Source organism: Balaenoptera borealis (assembly GCF_965194805.1).
Source record: "Balaenoptera borealis genome assembly, chromosome: 6".
Taxonomy (NCBI): Eukaryota; Metazoa; Chordata; class Mammalia; order Artiodactyla; family Balaenopteridae; genus Balaenoptera; species Balaenoptera borealis.
This window is the reverse complement of record NC_138863.1, coordinates 46,839,571-46,859,176: the sequence shown is the minus strand read 5'-3', so window position 1 is coordinate 46,859,176 and position 19,606 is coordinate 46,839,571. Positions and strand designations below refer to the sequence as shown.

Below are 19,606 nucleotides of genomic sequence, written 5' to 3'. Positions count from 1 at the left end.
TCTCTAAACCTTTCACCTTGACAGACACTGTCACCAGACCTGACGTGGTTTTACTTCAAGGCAGAAAAGTTTAGGATTTGTATAGTTTTTAAATTATATGTTTAAAAATATGCAATTAAAAAATAAGATCCATGTAAACAAGGAGAGCACATCCACTCCTTTAGAAACAAATGAGGTGAGGAACTAGTAAGTAAGAGGAATTAGTTAAAATAGAACTAATCAGAGAATGGCTAGTAACGTTTGTGGACAACATCATGGATTACAAAATTGATTTATGGTCATATTCCATGCTATAGGCTAGCAAGCTATGCCTCTAGAATAGAGACACTTTAACAGAGTCAAGGAGATCCAGTATATAAGAGCTGAAGAACTACTAAAAATGATAATGAATTTTGTTCTATACCCTTAAATCCAATGTGCAATGAAGAGTCAATTATAATAATTAGTGAAACTCTTTTGACAGCAATTTTTTTAGACTTAATTTCGTATTAGACAATTTTTCAGTCTTCAAAAGAGCTTTTTCATCCTGCAAGTAACACTCTATTAGAAAAGGCTCTCAAGAATACATGGTGCCTCTGCTGAATCTAGATGAGAGTAAACAAGTGTTTTGGCATTGCCTTTTTCTGAACAGGACTACTGGGAGTACCCATTTTTCATTGTAGGGACTGATTCTAGCTTGAGAAAGTGTGAAGTGTCTCCGCTCACTGTGAGAAATTAGTTATTTTTGCACTCCCATTTTAAGTGCAAAGTACTTGAACTGAAAATTCTATTAATATGTAAAGCATATTTTAAGTGCCCTTTCCACCATTTCATCAAGCCCTTCTAGATTAGAAATTGTCACATTTTGGTCTTTTAAAAGTTATTGTTGATTTCAGCTTTATTTTATTATTATTATTGTTGTTTTTAAGCTACTTGGGACAAAGAAAATGTAGAATATTGGATTGTCATGTTATATATAAACATACCAGAAATTAATTGAATGTAGAATAATTCTTAAAACAAATTCAATTTTTGTTAGGGTATTATTATCATTTATGTTTTGTAATAGTAACTTTATTATAAGTTTACCATTCGATAATACCACATTAAAGTCAGAAAGTTCAAGAAGACTTAAAGAAGAAGCTATTTCACAACTTACTTTTATGTTTTGAACAATAATTCATTGAGGACAGAGAGTTGTTTAATCCAAACTAGTTTGTTGCTTGTGGTTTAAAATCCAGTCATATTAGATAATATACTGAAGGACAGTAAAGTTACAACCTTGACACATTTTATACACATATTTTTTTCCTGAATACTATGGACATATGTTGAGAATCAGTCTTTTTCTCAAAGGAATATTATTATTTCCCTGAATGATATACATTCTAGACTCAGAAGAAAAAAAACTCAATAATGATATTTCTAGGTGAATGAATGACTAACACCTGTTTTAAAAGAAAGTAACATTAGCTATATGTGTCTCAAACACATGGAGAATCTTAATTAGAAAAGAAAAGTATTGTTATAACTTATGAGTTGTGTCAATTAAAAGATACATTTTGTGAAAATTCATCATTAGGCTTTCAAGCAAATCATGATTTTATTTAATGACAAGTATGTAGTTTAATTTATAAAATAGTCCTTTGGCTTTAAGTTTAGAAAACTTTCAAAGCTATACAATGATGAAAGGGCATTGACAGTTGGCACTCTTTAAAATTATCTTTAAATATTTATAAATCAACACTTAAAAGCTTGATAAATTATAGATTACAAATATGGAACTCTTCACTTATCAAACAGAGGTATAATTTTTTGGCAATTAAACAGGATTTGTATTCTACCCTATATGCTTTATTAAAAGATTGATTTACTTTCTTTCAATTTCACTGCTAAGGGTTTTTTTCTCCTTCTATAGACTTTTTAGTGCTATTGTCCAAAAAGGCAACAAGAAATGGAGGAAGACTTTTGTTGGGAGGCAACAGTGGGCAAGTCTGCCAGTTTCAACAAGAAATTCTGCCAATTTCAGCCATTGTTTGGCCATTTGGGGAAATGCTTCAACACTTTGTGTTAAAACACTGACCAGCCTTCTCATTTACCCCAGTTTGAAAGGTCATGCCTTGGAATTCAGTGAAACCTGAACACTAAATACATTACCGAAAGCATCTTTATTAATTTATTTTCCTTTACAAAGACAGTGAAGGGGTAAATATTAGGTTGACCTAAGAATAATGAAATGGTAATTAGCTTCTGAATATTTTCTCTTTGGCAATGTGTAGTGATTCTAACACCTTCAGAATTTCAGCTCTGACATCTACTGTGTACTGCATACAAAATCACAGAGTTACTAGTTTTCTGTGGAGACTGGTAGAAAGAAACATATTCATTCATTTAATCATTTATTAAGCAATCTTTAGCACCTACTAGTGCAGGCACTTATTTAAGTGCTTAGGATATATTAGTAAAAAAAAAAAAATAGAAGTGCTTGTATTTGTAGAGCTTACATGTTAGTTGCATGGACAGAAAATAAATAAAAACAGAAAATATGTAAGTTATAGTAGATGGTTTGTTGCAAGGTGATTGGTGTTATAGGAAAAAGCAAGAACATACTAAAATAGCTAAAGATGAACAGTAGGGTTGTGGTGGTATAGGTGTAGGTTTATCTTAAATAGTGATTAGTTTAGGCCCCATAGAAAAGTTTTTACTTGAGCAAAGACTACAGGGAGGAGAGGGACCTAGGCTTATGGATATCTGGGAGAAAAGCATTCTATGCTCATTAAAAGGAACTCAGATAAGTTTTAAGCCTTTCTTAGATAATGTGTTGACTTTCCCTTAAATTTATGCCAATTGATATCAGAAGTACTAGCAAGAAGTAAACTTGTCTGGAGGTGAAGGACTCAACAAAAGAAAGAAGAGCTACTAAAATCCGGAATCCAGGAAATACACACCCACAAATAAGAGCTATTAGCATTTTTTTTTTCATATTCAGGTGCTATAATGATGCATATTTGATTAAGAGTAAAGAAGACATAATAAACTTAGAAAGTTACTCAATTCATTCAAGTAAGTATTCCTTCACTAATTTCTATTATAATTTTGTATTGGTAAAGTAATATGATACACAACGATCTTTGTTTTATTTATATATTTATTATTTATTGGCCACGCCCTGCAGTTTGCGGGATCTTAGTTCCCCAACCAGGGATTGAATCTGGGCCCACGGCAGTGAAAGCGCGAGTCCTAACCACTGGACCGCCAGGGAATTCCCTGATCTTTGTTTACTACAAATTTAATTCCAAGGAGTTAGTTAAATTGGAATTGATATACTGTGATAGCTCTCCAGATAGAAAAGCTTACACGTTGTATTTACAGACTGTTTCCCTTTTGTGATAATAAAATTATGCAGTTATGTGTGGAAGAAAAACATAGACCAAGATGTAGGACAATCCTTGAAGTCTAAATGATTTTGAGTAATTAGGAGCAGAGTGTTGTCTCAGTGTAAAAATCTAACTTTTTTTTTTTAGAGCACACGCTATTTCAAGACCTACATCATAGTTACACTCAACGAAACCCTCTGAAGACACACTGAGCTGGAGTCTCCTATTTCTAAGTTAGGATCTCATTGGCTAGATTTATTTAGCTTATTCTAGCTTCTAGCTTCAGAAACTACATGTAACATTAAAAGTTTTTAACATGTAATCTTTTATGGTATGTATGGTACTATAACTGAGAAAGTTGAGAATATGTAGCCTTAAATATGTAGTGTCTTATGGTACTAGAGTTGTGACAGTTAAGAACTTAGTGAACTGTGAGCTTTCAGGGTTAATCTGAAACTTACACAATCAGTGGATTTTTGAAGGATGTTTGAGTTATACAAAAACTCTAACATAAACTCTTTGATTTTGGTATATTTATTTTGAAGGAAGTAGGCTGGAATCTGGTTCATTAAATATGGACATATATTAATTTTATGATCAAAAGACTTGGTAAGTCTTCTAATAATTTTTGAACTGATAACATGGAGCACAGTACAGGAAATCCTTTTGGAAAGTGTATAATTAAGGAAGTTAATTCATGTGAAGAATTCAATTAATTAAAATATTAAGCAATATTTAGGAAAATCATTTATGGATTACATCCCTCTCAGTTTGCTCTAGACCTTAAAACTTGCTCATATCTCATTTGAAGACCTTCCTGTTCAAATTAATGAAACCAAACATTCTTCAAACTTTATTCTTAATGATATCACTCTCTTTAACCACATTCTTTTTGTCTAAAAAATGAACAATTTCTGCTACACGACCATGACATTTGTGGTGGATTTAGATGCAAGGAAATCTTTCTGTTAAAATTTAAAATGTCAAAGTTATGTCAGAAGCAGTTGAAAAGAAGATATTTCAGAATATCAAAGCACATACAATTGTGAGTTAAGTAGAATCCATTAGATTGTTCTTTATTTCAGGGTTTTTTTCTACTTTTAATCTATAATCCAAGGTTTCTTAAATATAATAAATATATGCAGAAAATATCTGATTTATCAGGTTTTGTCATTTTAGAAACACCCTAGTTAAGGCATTCAGTCCTGATCTTGCAACAAAATGAAAAATAGAGTGGCGGCCAGCAGTATAGCTTAAGAGTTAATAGGTACTTTAATCAGCACTGTCTTACACTGCACTGAGGTGGAGCTGATGTTGTCCAGACCCAGGGTCTTACCTTTAACATCTAATATAGAGGCTGGCACATTGTGAGTGCTTTCTAAACTGAAGATCATGCTGTTTAACCCTAGCACCCCTAATATCAATAATGGCATAGTCACTGGGTTAAACTACAACAGTTCTCTGACAAGATTAAATGCTGGTGTGAACAGAAATTTCCCCATATAAAATATATTGCAGTGAGAACATATTTTAACTTGATAAGAGGAAGAGCAAATCTGGGAGATCCTATGTGTATGTTATCTTTTTCTTAAAAAAGTGGAAACCTTATATCATTTCTCTTTACCCTCCCCCATTTATAATGTATTTTTATAACATTTATTATAATATATTTCTTTTAAATATATCTTTAACATACATTTAAACCCATATCAGACTGCCCTACCACCCCCTTAAAAAAAATCCTGAGTAACTAGAGAATATGAACCATGCTCATGGCTGGATGACAACATTAAGGTCTCAGTTCTTGTCAATTTAACTAGTGAATTCACTACAGTTCCAGTTATCATTCCAGAAGGAATTTTTGAAGAATTTCCCAAATCTAAAAATCTAAATAATTTTGGAGAAAAAAGAGTAAATATGGATGAATCCCCCTAACTAGTTATGATGGTTAATTTATGTGCTAACTTGGCTAGGCTATGGTGCCCAGTTGTTTAATCAAACACTAGTCTAGATGCTGCTGTGAAGGTATTTTGCAGATGTGACTGACATCTACCATCAGACAACTTTAAATAAAGGAGATGACCCTTGATAATGTGTGTGGGCCTCTTCCAATCAGTGGAAAGCTTTAAGATTAAACACTGAGGTTTCCCAATAAAGAAAGAAATTTTCTTCAAGATTTTTTTTCCATGTTACTCTTGACTATCTGAGGCCAGAAAGTAGCTGCTGAGTATTTGGTTTGGAGGAGGGTCCAAAGGTGTCGGTGTAGGTGTAGGTATAGAAACATAGTGAACGGAGAAGGGTACAGAGAGGAGATAGAAAATTACCAATTGCGGATTCTACCTACAATTATATTGCCCCCTAGTTGATGGAAATAATTGCAGTATTGCTCTCTAGTTGATGGAAATAATCTTATAAGCCATTTGTTTCTGATGTTCATGTCTATTTTTTGAGTTCATAGGTACTTATAAAAGTATCTGAAGTAACTGAAAAATATATACATATAATTTACCTCATTCAGAAGAAAAATTGTCATTTGAATTAATTAGCAAGTTTCATAAATGAGATCCAGAACTCTTAATGGATCCAAAAAAGGGAGATCCCATGAAACTCATGCAACTGTATGCAAAATGTGAGTCCCTATGAATGTAGATTAGTTGGTTTTGTTCTGGAGAAAGTTTGTAGTTTTCATTATATTCTCAATATGGACCATAATTCATAAAATATTCAAAAACAGATTTTTAGAATAAATTATCTTAAACCAAAACTTAAATGAATGTTCACTATCCTATTGCACAAGTACTCTTTCATCTTATTTCTGAAATATAATACATAAGAAAATATAAGTGTCTGCCATTAGGCAGTAGTAAGAAGGCCCTGTAATAAAGACATTTTTACAAAAAAAAAATAACCACCAAAAACTTGGAGCCCTACAAATGAAGTTTAATTTGATCATTCTAAATGTTCTTTAAATTTTGATTTCTACAGCTGCTATAAGTAGTCAAAACTAAAAATTTCTTGACAAACATCTAAATTTATCTCTAATGTACCATATTCCACAAAATCCACATAACATAAATAAACTTACTTTTATTATCTTACGTTAGAAGAAACTGAGTTTAAATCTGGTGGATCATTATGCTTATCCAACTTTGTGCAATGTTAGTAGTAGAGATCTAATGATAGATAATATATAATAGTGCAACAAAATAGTTAGGATTCAGAGTCATGGTAGATGTACGTTAAAATCAGAGCTTTATCAATGATATCATTTGACTTTGGGAACACCATGTACTTCACTGGGCTTCATGTGTAAAAGAAAGAAAAAAACAATAATTTCTGTATAATATATCTTTAAAATTCTTAGCATGAAGATACGTTTTAGGTGCTCAAGCTCTGTAGAAATGGTGATTAACAATGTCAGTTTTATTAGGTCTGGCACATATTATATGATGATGGCAAAGTGTGATCAGTCTAAAAACTGATTACAAATCACACTTGTTCACTCTCCCTGTCCTATGAAGAAGATGTATTCTAATTGTCTGTATGTTGATTGTTTGGAATGAGCTTTTGCATAGACACAAGTTATGTCCTCAATCTTGTTCACAAAAGATTTATGATGAGCACTAAAATGTGTTGAATACCTACTACGTGCCAAGTGCTGTGCTAAACATTTTCAATGTATTGTTTCTTGGATTCCTCACAAAACCTTATAAAGCAATGTGATTAATCACTTCCATTTTACAGAAGAGAAAGGGGAACTAAGATAACCATATGACCTTTGGCACATTACTTAGGAGTTCTGTGCCTTGGTTTTGGAGTTTCTTACCTGCAAACAAAGATAATAATATTTGCTAGGGCTTTGGGGAAGATTAAATGCGTTTATACATGAGTAATTAATAATGTCCATAGCACATGGCAAACCCTCAAAGAAATTAGCTAAATCAGGAGCAGCAAGCCACCCTTTAAAAGGGGGTTATCTTGTATGAGTGCAGTGTGGACAAATTCACCCATGCTGACTTCTGGTGGGAATGCTGCAGCAGGGAAGGCAGACTCTAGTGTTTGAGGCAGAAAAAAAAATTAAAAAAGTTTTTGTGCCTCAGGGGTATTAAGATAGATGCATCCAATAATGCATCCTTCATCCAATAATTCATCCTTATCTAATAATGTCAAGGACCAAAAAGCAAAGCTGACAATAAATAGATTTACCCAAGTAAACCTGGTAATACCAAGATATTTTAGTAAGTTAACTGGGAGTTTAACGAAATTGTGTTTAACAGATTTAAAATGTAGCAATATCCTTACTAAATGTGATATGATTGTTGTCTAAAATGTACTCCATTCCAGGGAATTGCTTCAAACAACAACTATATCTAAATTTCTAAAACACGAATCCATAAGTTATATTTTTTGCCTTAGCTAATAAAGTATATTGGCATGTCCAAAAAAAAAAGATTTAAAACCAAAAAAATTTCATTGAAAATAGATTTTTAAAGAAGACATATGTAAATTGATTAATAAAATATTTAAGCATGTTACCCTAATATTAGATCTGCATTATTTAAGGAAAAGCAAGTCTCCTATTTTGCCTCACATTTGAAAATAACAGAATTAAGAAAAAAAATCAACAGTTTTGTATTGATGACATTCTTTCCCCATAGTTTTAATCCTCCTTATTTTCTGCTATAACATTACTTATTCTTCTCTAGTACTTACTGAAGTTCCAATTTTCCCTTCAAGTTATCCTTGGAAGGGAAGCAAAATTGAGGTTCATGCACAAATATCTGCATAATAATTGGTGTTAGGTTAACTAATGGTTATGGGTTCAAAATAATGCTCATTTGCAAAATGTATGAAATCAGTGCTTGGATATAAGACAAATTTATCTTAGTTTTGATTGATAAAACCAAGCTTATGTGTTCATGAATATGCTAAGGACCCCCCAGCTGACTAAGCTGGAAGGAGAGGGGCACCTTGTAAACCAGCTGGCCGCTATTTCACTATATCACTGCTATTTAATATACCAAATGACATGCTCACAAGTCACTATGGTTTTATGAGAAGCACAATTGAGTTCAGGTTAACCTAAACCTAAATAGAGGAATAATGACAGATTTATACAAAAGTTTATGCCATATTAACATTTTTTATCTAAAAAATATGTTCCATGTTAAAAGGAATAAGATTTCACTAAAAATTGGGCTCCATCCAACAACTTCAATAAAGTATAAAGCAATAGCCTCAATACCACAGGGTTGGGTTGGTTAAGTGTTCATTTAGATTTATATTGGGTTGAGTTGAGTTTTTGTCCTTTTAATTGGTAATAAGGTAGAAAACATATGATGCAGTTAATTAAACTTTTATGTTTAAAAGTAAATACACTCTTTTGACCATTTTTGCAAACGACAATATATTGTGTTAGTTTTGTATAATACTGTTTCTTTTAAGTAAACTAATTTAAAGGAAAAAGAGGAAGAAACATGTTCTAGGAAAGTATTTGCAACTTATCATCTGATAATAATTCTGGTAACCTAATAAACATAGACTCTAACTCAGTTCACAGCGAGTGATTCCATTTTATTTTTTAACATTAAGAAGACTTTTATTGGATCTTTAAAATCCATTTCTTCATTTTTTGTAAATAACATTAAATTAAAAAACTAATTTGATTTTAAGTTTACTCAAATATGGAAAAATACAGATTATTTGATCTAATCTGATTTAATGAACAATATTATAATCCAAATTAGACATGAGAAAATAATAATCTGGATTTATTGAGGACAAAAAGTTTAAATTATTTAAATTGGAATGGCAATAGGATGTATAAAGTATCTTTCCTATTATTTAAATGGGGTTTGTTGATTTAATTATCATATATCTAATCATATGCTCTTTTTTCTTAAATCACACTAGTTCAATATTTATATTCCAAATTTTACAATTAAATGTATTCTATATTATTTTTTCAATTTTACACTAATTAAGTCTATATATCTTCAAAATTATAAACCAACTTATAAGTAGATAAACTAAAATTAAGGTGTGAAAACGATCCAGTTACTTTGAGTTGCATAACTACTACTGATGAAAGAATTTGGGCAGGTATGATTGTCCATGTGAATAAATGGGAAAATGATCGAGATATCTGGTTAGTATATAGACCTTGTGTTTCTGGTTAAGTATTTGTTTTCCACCTAATTGCATCAGAACATTTTCTGATACTAAATGAGAGTATTTCTTAAATTTAATAGTGCAGCATGGTAGTAGTACTTTGGTAGAAAAAGAGAGATTTCCTAAGAAATTATAAACATTTATATAGTGCATCCATGGACTTCAAAACAAGACACAGACAAATCTTTTAAATAGGTGTGTACTGATTTTCCATCTTAAGTATATTCTCTGATAGTCTAAGTCAAGAACTAAGAGATACTACAAGTCATGAACTAAGAGATACTACACTCTTTGAGTGTCTGTCTTTAACACTGTTGCAATGATGTATCTTATGTTTATGGTTTAAAAGCTTCTCTGAATCCTAAACAAAGATAAGGAATAAAGCCAAAGATGTCAAATAATGTCCTTTAAATATATTTGTTTTCTGAAATGTTGACACCATTATCATGGTATCTCTAAAAACCATTATTTTTTCAAGCTGTGTTCAAAGTCATACATAGAGTATGAAATAAGTTTTGTTTAGTGAATGCATATTTAGATCTTTAAAAAGTTTATTTTAATTGTTCTATAGCAGTCTCTAAGGCAATTCTTAAAAATTAAGTAACTATCAAATTTTAACCATGGAATTAAAGGTTGAAAACAAAATATTGTTATAATGGTTACAAATATCTAAATTAGAAATATGTAATAATACTATAAACTGAATTCTGATTAGTTTTTATGTGTTTATCAAAGAATTTTTCCACATTAACATAAAGCTTATAAGGTAAACTTTTGTCTTAATATTATTTTGAATTTTTTACTGAAGTAAATATCATAAAATAATGATAAAATATGTACAGGTTAATGTGAAGGTTCTCACAGTATACTAGGGTGTTGACTCTATTTAAACTTCAGTATGTCCTAGGCATCACCAATGAGTAAAGTACATATACCTTGGCCATTCATTTAACATAGTTTTTAAAATTACAGACCCAGTTCCAATTTCTATTTAATTTTTTGTTATTCATTTTTTTCAAAGTGAATGAATACTCTTATATATTCTAAAAATTTACATATTTTAACTAACAAAATAATATTTTGGCATATGCCAAGATATACTGGGGAAAAAAGAACTTGTAGCAATAACCAAAAGCATATTCTTAAAGATATCTAAATATTGCAGGTAGAACATATTTTTGCTCACATTACCCATGTGATTTCTCAATTCTGTATTTTTATCTTACATATTTAGAACTGGAATTAGATTCTGTATATTGATTTTATGATCCTACAGGGTAATATCATCCAGAAAAGTAAATTAATTCTTAATGGCTGAAAACATGCATTGATGCTCTGATATTCTCTTACCATTAAAGAAAGCAAACTGTAGAATTTAATAATATGAATTCTTATTTCAAACTTTCAATTATTTTCTCAAATAATCAACCTTTGCCAAGTGACCCTCAATATTCGTTGCCTAGTGTTTTTCCACAGTATTTTTTGAAAATAAAGATTATAAACCATACTATTAGAATAGTTACAAAAAATAAATTAAATTATTTTAATAATTTAAAGAAAATTATGGGGTTTTGGCTAGCAATTAAATAAAGATTAGAGAATTTGAGGGAGTTCCTTATTATAAAATACAATATTAATGTAATACCTCTTTGTAAGAAAATAATCTAAATTAAAAACAATGTTATTTTAATTTTTGTTACTAACCCATGGCATTGGGTTAGGCATTTAATGTGTTCTTTCCATTTCTTCCCCTAATTATCTAATGGCTATTTACAAAGTCACATTCTAAAAACACTATCCATTTCTACAAATGTGTCAGGGAACTCAGTACAATTAATGAATGACAGGAGATAGGAAACCAGCCATAATATTTTTAAAGAATCACAAAAATAAGACTTAATTGAACTTTCCATTATTTGGAGAAATTTGTGGAAAAACTGAGTAGAAAATTATGAAGGCATTACTCAGAATGTGTTGGTAGTCCACCGTTAATGTGCCAGATTATGGGTGATTAAGTACAGGATTTCTCCACTGAAGGATATTTTGCAGATTATAATTTTACTTAGGTAAGAAAATATATTAAAATTATGTCAATTAATATAATTTGAACCCAAATATGACATTTAATTTTTCTTAGCAACAAATTTGTCATGTCTCTATACCAACAACTTATTAAGTAGATACTAGTTTCTTAAATTGTCCAGGACGGTCTGTACTGTTGAAAGAAGCATTAACAGATGTTTCATCTCAACATTTCAGTAAGTTTTATCCTGGAAATTATTTTTTTAATACACACTTTAATTTCCCTGTTTAATTATCTGATATATCCATTTGGGAAATATTTTGTTACTTTTCTTTACCCACGGTTATCTCAGTATCACACCCTCCCCGAAAAAGCTTGCAGAGGGATACCAGACAAATGGAAGTAACACATTCTATTAGCTTAAGAGCTTTGAAATTAGAGTTAATATAGAAATATCAACATTTTCTCAACCCTAGTTGTTTCTTTTCCTTTGTTGCCCACCCCATGATCCAATACAGCGGAAACAGTTCAGAGTTAGTAAAAGAGAGACTTAGACACATCTGGCAACAGCGAACAATGAAAATTCCATTAGTTCAATAGTTAGAGATGTATGTGTAAATAAGGGTGAGTGGCAAATAGAAGACAAATATAATAAATCCAAAGTGATTCCTTTTCTTTTAATTCTCCATCGTGTTCAACTACAGAGTGAGACTCTGAGACCCCCATCAGTAGTTATACTTTCACCCCCTTTTTAGAACACTGATTATATGGAAAGTTTAAAGACTCTTCCTGGGGGAAAAATGTTTTCCAGCTGTCAAAATTTAAGCTTAGCTAATAGTAGAGCTAATTTTAAAAAGCATTGTTCCCTGATTAAGATATTTGTTCAAAAGTATGCCTTTTAATCCATTTAGATGTTTTATTACTTCCTAAATTTATTTTTCTAGAATATCACTGTACATAATATTATCTAGTAGTAATAGGTATTGTGTACATCTTGGGGAGATATACTCTCATTTTTCTAACATGTGAAATAAATGAGAATTGTTTCAACATAATTTCAATGTCACTAACTAAATTCTATAGTAGAAACATTGTCAAACTACATGAGAATACGACTCCGAATAAATATATTTATTTTGAATAATGCACTTACCCAGCACAGCTCCTAAGGAAATTCTTGGTGAAATATTCTTAGGATGGAATTTGATTTTCTGAGATTCCACAGAAGAAATGTACCCCCAGACAAGGTGGGGAAGGGTGAAAGCTTTGCAGTGTAACCCTGCAGGCAGGGTGAGGTCCAGTTAGCAGAGCTTGATGATCTAAAGCAGGAGGTGACACTCTCTGCTGGAGAGAGAGGGTTGTTCTGAGTAGATTGGAAGGGTTGTCACATTGTATGTGCTCAGCAGCAGAAGGGAAACATCAGAGCTTCCTGTTACATCACTCTGACCCCGCCTGCAGTTAGTGTTAGGTTACTTTCTTTCTCAAATGGCATACCCCAGGAAAGCAGCACTCCTTTTTTATTCTGAGACAAGAGCAAGAAGCAGCCTGAACAGACAGAGATCATATGCTGTATGAATACATTGTTAGCAGCAAAAGCTGTCTGGATTTCACCTTGACTGAGTTCTGTTAGAACTTGTCAAACAGAGATGCCTATGATTTGAAGGAAATCTGAACATAGTATTCTGCTCAAAGAATTAAAGGAATTAGGAAGTGTGTGTGTGTGTGTGTGTGTGTGTGTGTGTGTGTGTGTGTTGAATTATACTTTACAAAGCATCAAGGGAATTTTTTAATCTAACATGTCTTTCTTCATGAAGGAGCACAGAAAAGTAATAACTATTTTCCCCTCATAATTAGTTCTGTGATCTAACTCCTGTTAATTAGGATCTCTGATAATCAGAGCTATTATTCCCTGATCAGTTTTCCACAATTAAATGATGAAACTCTATCCTGTAGGTTTTTGAACATTTTTTTAAATTTTGTTCATGACATAGATATGTGTGTATGTGTCATAACCAAAACCATTGTGTGTGTATACATATACATACATAATTATTTTTCATTATATGTAAATATATATCTTAGAGAAAATAACCTTTTGAGAATGTGTTTATAAATTTAAAATAATTGCACATATTTAAAAATATTTGACTTAATTATCACCTATGAAATAAAAGAGTAATTAATACCACTACACTTATACCTCAAAATAGCCTTAACAAAAATGCTGATAATTTGTAGACTTAAATTATGAAACAAGGTAAAATATGTAACATACTTTAATGTTTTAGAAAAAGTTTTGCCTCAAAACATAAGTTTATTCTAAATGTGTTTAATAAATCATTGGAAGTTATCAGGGGAAAAAGTTTTAAATTTGAAATGAACTTTTTTTTTAACAATATGGTGTATGTGTGAGATACAACAACAATAATAATTCCTGAAGCCTAAACAGCACTAAAAGTCACTTATCGGGGCATCAATTTTCTATCTGTAAACTAGAAGAGATGTATCAAAGAATATCTAAAATCCATATATTTTTAACACTTTCAATCAACAAATTAGGTAACATTTAGAAATACACATAGGATATGATGATGATTACTCAATTCTTAGTAAATCTGAGATCAGAGGCAGTGAGATATTGGTATGTTACTGCAATTCCAGAACAAAATGAGATTCTCATATTCCTTGTAGAATAACAAAGGAGGACCAGGCAACATAAATTAAAGAGAATTCACGTATTTTGAACAGTAAGTTCCTGCTGACACTTTCATTACTTGGAAGAAACTTATTACACAATTGTTGATCTTAAGATCAATAGGATCAAGGTTGATAAAAATAAATACATATAAAAATTGGATACATACTAATTTCTATCAAATTATAGTTATAAAGCTTGTAAGAAACTAACTTATACCTATTTGGTTATTGAGAAATAGAAAATAACCATAGGTTGCAAGTTTATAGAATATTGTCATTTCCAGTTAGGGCTAGGTTTTGCTTTGCTTTGGGAGGCTGCTGAGATATACTTCATTTTGAGTTATTTCTTTCAGCCCATGAGAAGAAAAGTCAATGTTGCAGATTATGACCGACTCCACAAACAGTGGTTCTTTAATCAGAATACTGACGTGGATATTGCCAGGTGAAAGCTTTACTGAATTCTGCTGTGGAGTGAATACACTAAGGGAACCACTAAAAAGAAATACAAAGCACTTGGATTGGAGCAAGAGACATGAGATTCCAGTTCTGGTTCTGATACTTTCTAGTGTGACCTTTGACAAAACATTGTACGTCTTGCTGTTCCCATCTTAAAATTCAGAGCAGAATCAAATACTAGACTTTAATATGTGCCTGAATGATTACCGTCCATGTCTTCTGATCTCTCAGGCTTGGTATGTCATCTGACTCCTAGTAAGAGCTCAAAATATAGCTTTTGAATTTAAGCTATAAAAAACTAAAACTTTTGCCAATAAGTTTGCAAAAGTACTAATATTTTTTCTTCAAGAGTCATTGATTTCATTTGCCCAACACTAGTAAAGTCTAGGGAATTAAAAAATCTGTGCTTTGGACTTATGTCCTAAGAATCTGAAACCAATCCTGTTTCTCCTCTACTATACGTCCTCTTTCTCCTTTACTAATACTACACTAAATGGGAAGGCTAATAGAGGTTATAGTATTTATATTTAATTTATTGTTCAGGCACACGGTTGTACTCCATGAAGTCCCTTGGATAATTTTTATTAGTTATCATTTAAAAGCCTTATTTAGAAATAACAGGCAAACTGCATCCCACTAATCAGATTCTAAGTTGCCATTTTATAAACCCCAGATGAAATAAATGGCATGAGGGTTTTCAGGGAGCCACTCTGGGTATGAAGGGACAGGTGAAAAGATGGATCTCAACACTGAAACATGACAACAGATATTTGGAAGAAATGCAGTAGAACAAAGTGAAAGTATTTCAATAATCATTGAGGTGATTCTTAACCAGTGAGGCACTAATCAATATATTAATTTAGCCTTATGTATTTTATTTATAAAATATTTTTTTCCAGAACAGATGATTAAAGACACTTGCAATCATCTAATAAGTGATCAAACCTATATTTTGAGCTAGATACTGTACTAGCTGTGTTGGGGAATTAAGAAAAAAATAGGATGAATTCTGTTATCTAGTTGTTTACAGCATAGATTGACTAGCACATGAGGAATCAAGTGCCAAATTCTCTGCAATTAACAACCAATGTTGCAAACGCAGAGTCTAGATGTAACCAGGCAGAACACTGTCAGTAAGGTTTTCTATAGAACTCAGGAATGATGTACAATGCAGAATGAAATATATAATAATAATTAGTCATGCTTGCCCATTTCAGAATCCTACATGCAGATTTGTGCCTACATTTGTGGTCCCGTGTAAGGCACCTGAGAGCCGTAGTCCTCCAGTAATGAGTACCAATTACCATGTGAAATGCACTTTGACTAACACTCAGGAGGAGGCTATCTCAAAATATCTGGATTACTGTTTATATTATTTGACTAACTTAGTCAAATTAGACCAAAAATGTGGTTTGGGTTGAACTGACCACTTACTTTGAATTCGTGTGGCTACTGCCTTGGAGCATAGTTCTGTCACAAAAAAAAAAAAAAAAAAAAAAAGAAACAAAACACTTTTAAATGAAACATATTATGAACAGACTGTCCCTGGTGAGAGTGCAAGACAGAACTTTAAAAACTGTTTCTATGAAGTTTTTCAGGTATCATGTTGTGAATTAATAATTCCTCTGTGTTCTCAATTGTCTGAAAGTCATTACTTACACGCAGAAAATTTATGCATCAACTAAATTATGTATACCACGCATTGTTTAAAATGAACCAATAATTTGTGGAGAAACACACAATTTTTATAATCTTTAAATCAAAAAAATCCTAGTAAGGAAGTCGACCTGACCTTCTTTTATTTTTCTTAAATTGCTTAGCTTTTTCAAGTTATTTTATTACTAAATGAATTGCATTTAGTAGAAGGACCCAGCTCTGATGGCTGAGCCATTGAAAGTGAATATGCTATTTTCCATTATTAAAACCAAAGGGCTGATTTCACTCTAATTATACACATAATTTATCATTTCAAGATCTTAATGTTGTTTTTAAAATATTCACTATAAATACAAATTTGAAAAGAACAGAAAACTTTAAATTTGAAGTGAGTACCATGACATCAGGTCCATATATGGATAAATAAAACTATTTTACTAGCTTATATAGAGTATTTCTTTTAGTATTTTATAATGTGTTTCCCCAAGAAAGTCAAACAACATATCAGTAACAATTGGCTACAAACCTACCTATTCTTTTCATTGATTCTTATGAAGTTCTGATGGATTTGGATCTTCTAAGGAACTCAATATTTTCTTATAGATATTAAGGAGTGTTTGAGCCTCTCCTCCTTCAAAAGGGCTAACTGTTGCTAGAATTAAGAGCTAAGACCGGCAAATGAGATATGTCATGGACTAATTAAAAATTAATTTTAAAATATAATAAAATTATAAATGCTCGCAAAATGAACTTCCTGAGGATGAAGTCCCCTAATCAGGGTGATCATGTGCCCCAGTTTGCTAGGACAGTTCCAGTTTATATTTTTATGTTCAAAAGTGTCCTGGTTTGGATGAAAAATTATGTATGGTCACCCTAGCTATACTTATCCATATTGCACTGACAAGTGGTACCTAAATACCGAGAGTGAGTAATTCATCTGGGAAACTCGAATCGCTTTTCCCAGAAGAGTTTAAAATAGTTCTTATTTCTAGGATAGTATTAGTTGGCATTGAAAAAGATGCCCTTTTCATCTCTGGATATGTATTGTGAACTTATTCTGAAATGCTTCTTATTTGCTGAATATCCATCTTCATTGTGAAAATAAGTGGTTTATTTAATTTTGTGTTTATGCGTGTTGACCTAAGCAACGTTTGATTAAGTGACCACATCTTACATTTTGCTTAAAAATTTAATTATTAAGTTCTAAGAATGCCAAATAGTATGAATGTTTTCCCAGTACAGACTATTTTATTCAGCTATTGTCATATTTTTATAACTTGTAAAATTATTAGCAATTTATATTTTCTTTTCAATAATTTATTTGTGTTTAACATCACTCTATCATACACAGTGAAAGCTTTTAAATATAAAGTAGTGTGGAACTATATATAATGCATATATTAAAGAATAATGCAATGTATTTGCCTAAGAATTCTTAACACCTTTGAGAAAGTATCATTTTTTTTTTTAATACTTAGCTTTGAGGAGCTGGGTATCTACAGTCTCATCCTGCCATCTAGTGTTAAACATTCTCAAATTGCCAAAGTTGCTCTCTTAAGTGAAATAATAATGGAATTCTGTCCTTTTTTCTTTAAATAAAAATCCCAATAACTAGGGAAGATTTCTAAGAAAACAATCTGATGCACATGATGACTAGAGTCATAGTGGGCAGGTACTTATTGTAGACTATACAATTAAAATATCCTTTTATATACAGCAAAAAAGAATATGTACTTCATACAGTATTTAGATGCAAAGGCAAACAATCATTAAATAAATGTTAAAACATAAGTGAAACATTACAAATTAAAATGACATACCACCTTTTTTCTTCCAATGAATGTACATATCACATATATGTAACATACATACATTTAAATATTTGAAATGATCTAAAACTAGACAACTCTGAAGCCTATGGCTACATTAAAGTGGATTAACTCCTACACATCTGATCAGGAATACAAATCAGATTTTCAAAAGCTCACAACAGAGCGAAAAGTGTCTTTCACATCTGATAAACAAGGACCTCACTGTATTCAAGCATGAAAAATATTTGTTTTACCACTATGTGTTAGGAAAAAAATCAGTGATTAATTGGTTATAATCCTGCCAGTCTGGCTTAATACAGCTGACATTTGAGAGACAGTATTTGGAGGCATATTAATTACCCCTGAAATCTACCTTTCTAAACAGTTGTATCATCAGAAAGCAAGGTTTACTGAACTAGAGCCATCCATTGGATGTTAAATGATCATCATATTAATTGATCATCTGCCATGTACCAAGCATTTGGAGAGATACTGGGAGTACAAAGTTGGATAATAGGGACATGGTCCCTGCTCTCAAGGAATTTAGTTTCTATCCTCAGGTAGACATTTAGGGAAATACACTTATTTTTACTCATATTGCTCAAATATTCCAATTGCTTAAAAGCAATATGTTCAATGACTGAAACACATCAGGACTGAGTGGATAGGAAGGTAGGATGGAGGGAGGACATGCTTCTTGCAGGAGAGCATTTTCTCTGAAGGTAATAATTACTCTGGAACCTAAAAGTCAAGAAATATGAGGTATTCCATGGATGAGAAAGGAGTCTGTTCTCCGTAGGGCCCAGAAGCAGAGCTTGAGAGAAGGATTTAGGTTCCCATAATTTACTGAAGGAGTGCTCTTTAGACTTTAGGAAAAAGCATTAAGGGAGGGAGTGAAGCAGGGCTGGAAGAAGAATGAGGTGAGCAAGCATGTGGTCTCAGGTAAAATCTGGATTTGGCCTAATGCATAAGGCTAGGGCTCTGGAGTATAAATTGCCTGTCAGATTTGTCCTCCCTTGCTGCACAGGAGACTGTCTTTCATAGCTTCTTCTTAGCCAGTCCTTGTGTGAAGCGCTCTGGGAGAGGGAAACCTAACTTCTAGGGAAAGTAACTACTCTCAGCTGAGGACAATTTGCAGAAGGATGCAGCTGGGAGCTATTAGCAGCCAGTTCTCCCAGCAACAGGGAGATGAGTGCACCAGCTCAATACGGGTGGTAAACCCAAACAAAGTTGAGTAGGAATACTAGTGCAAGTAAGCAAAACCTGTTCAAGTGCTGCACCTCGATTGTTCCTAGAGTCTGGAGATCAGTGAGCAAGAAGAGAGTTCCATGTGAGTATATCAGGACATAGTAAGTAGGGCCATGTAGGTTGTGATAAGGAATTTGTATTTTTATCTATTTGCAATGGTCATGCACTCCAAATCAAGTTTTATGCTT

General features: G+C 32.0%; 1 protein-coding gene across 7 annotated transcripts in view; it reads right to left on the bottom strand.

Moving 5' to 3' along the window:
* CALCRL (calcitonin receptor like receptor) overlaps positions 1–19,462 on the bottom strand; it is a 109,847-nt gene extending 90,385 nt beyond the window's left edge. For 5 of the 7 annotated variants that reach the window (XM_082397556.1, XM_082397558.1, XM_082397560.1 and 2 more), the window contains exon 1: positions 12,704–19,460. The gene's annotated coding sequence lies outside the window, so the exon portion shown is untranslated. Of the gene's footprint in view, positions 1–12,703 lie in introns of all 7 variants that reach the window. The other 2 variants (XM_082397562.1, XM_082397561.1) reach the window with 2 other exon arrangements.
* Between the last annotated feature and the right edge of the window lie 144 nt (positions 19,463–19,606).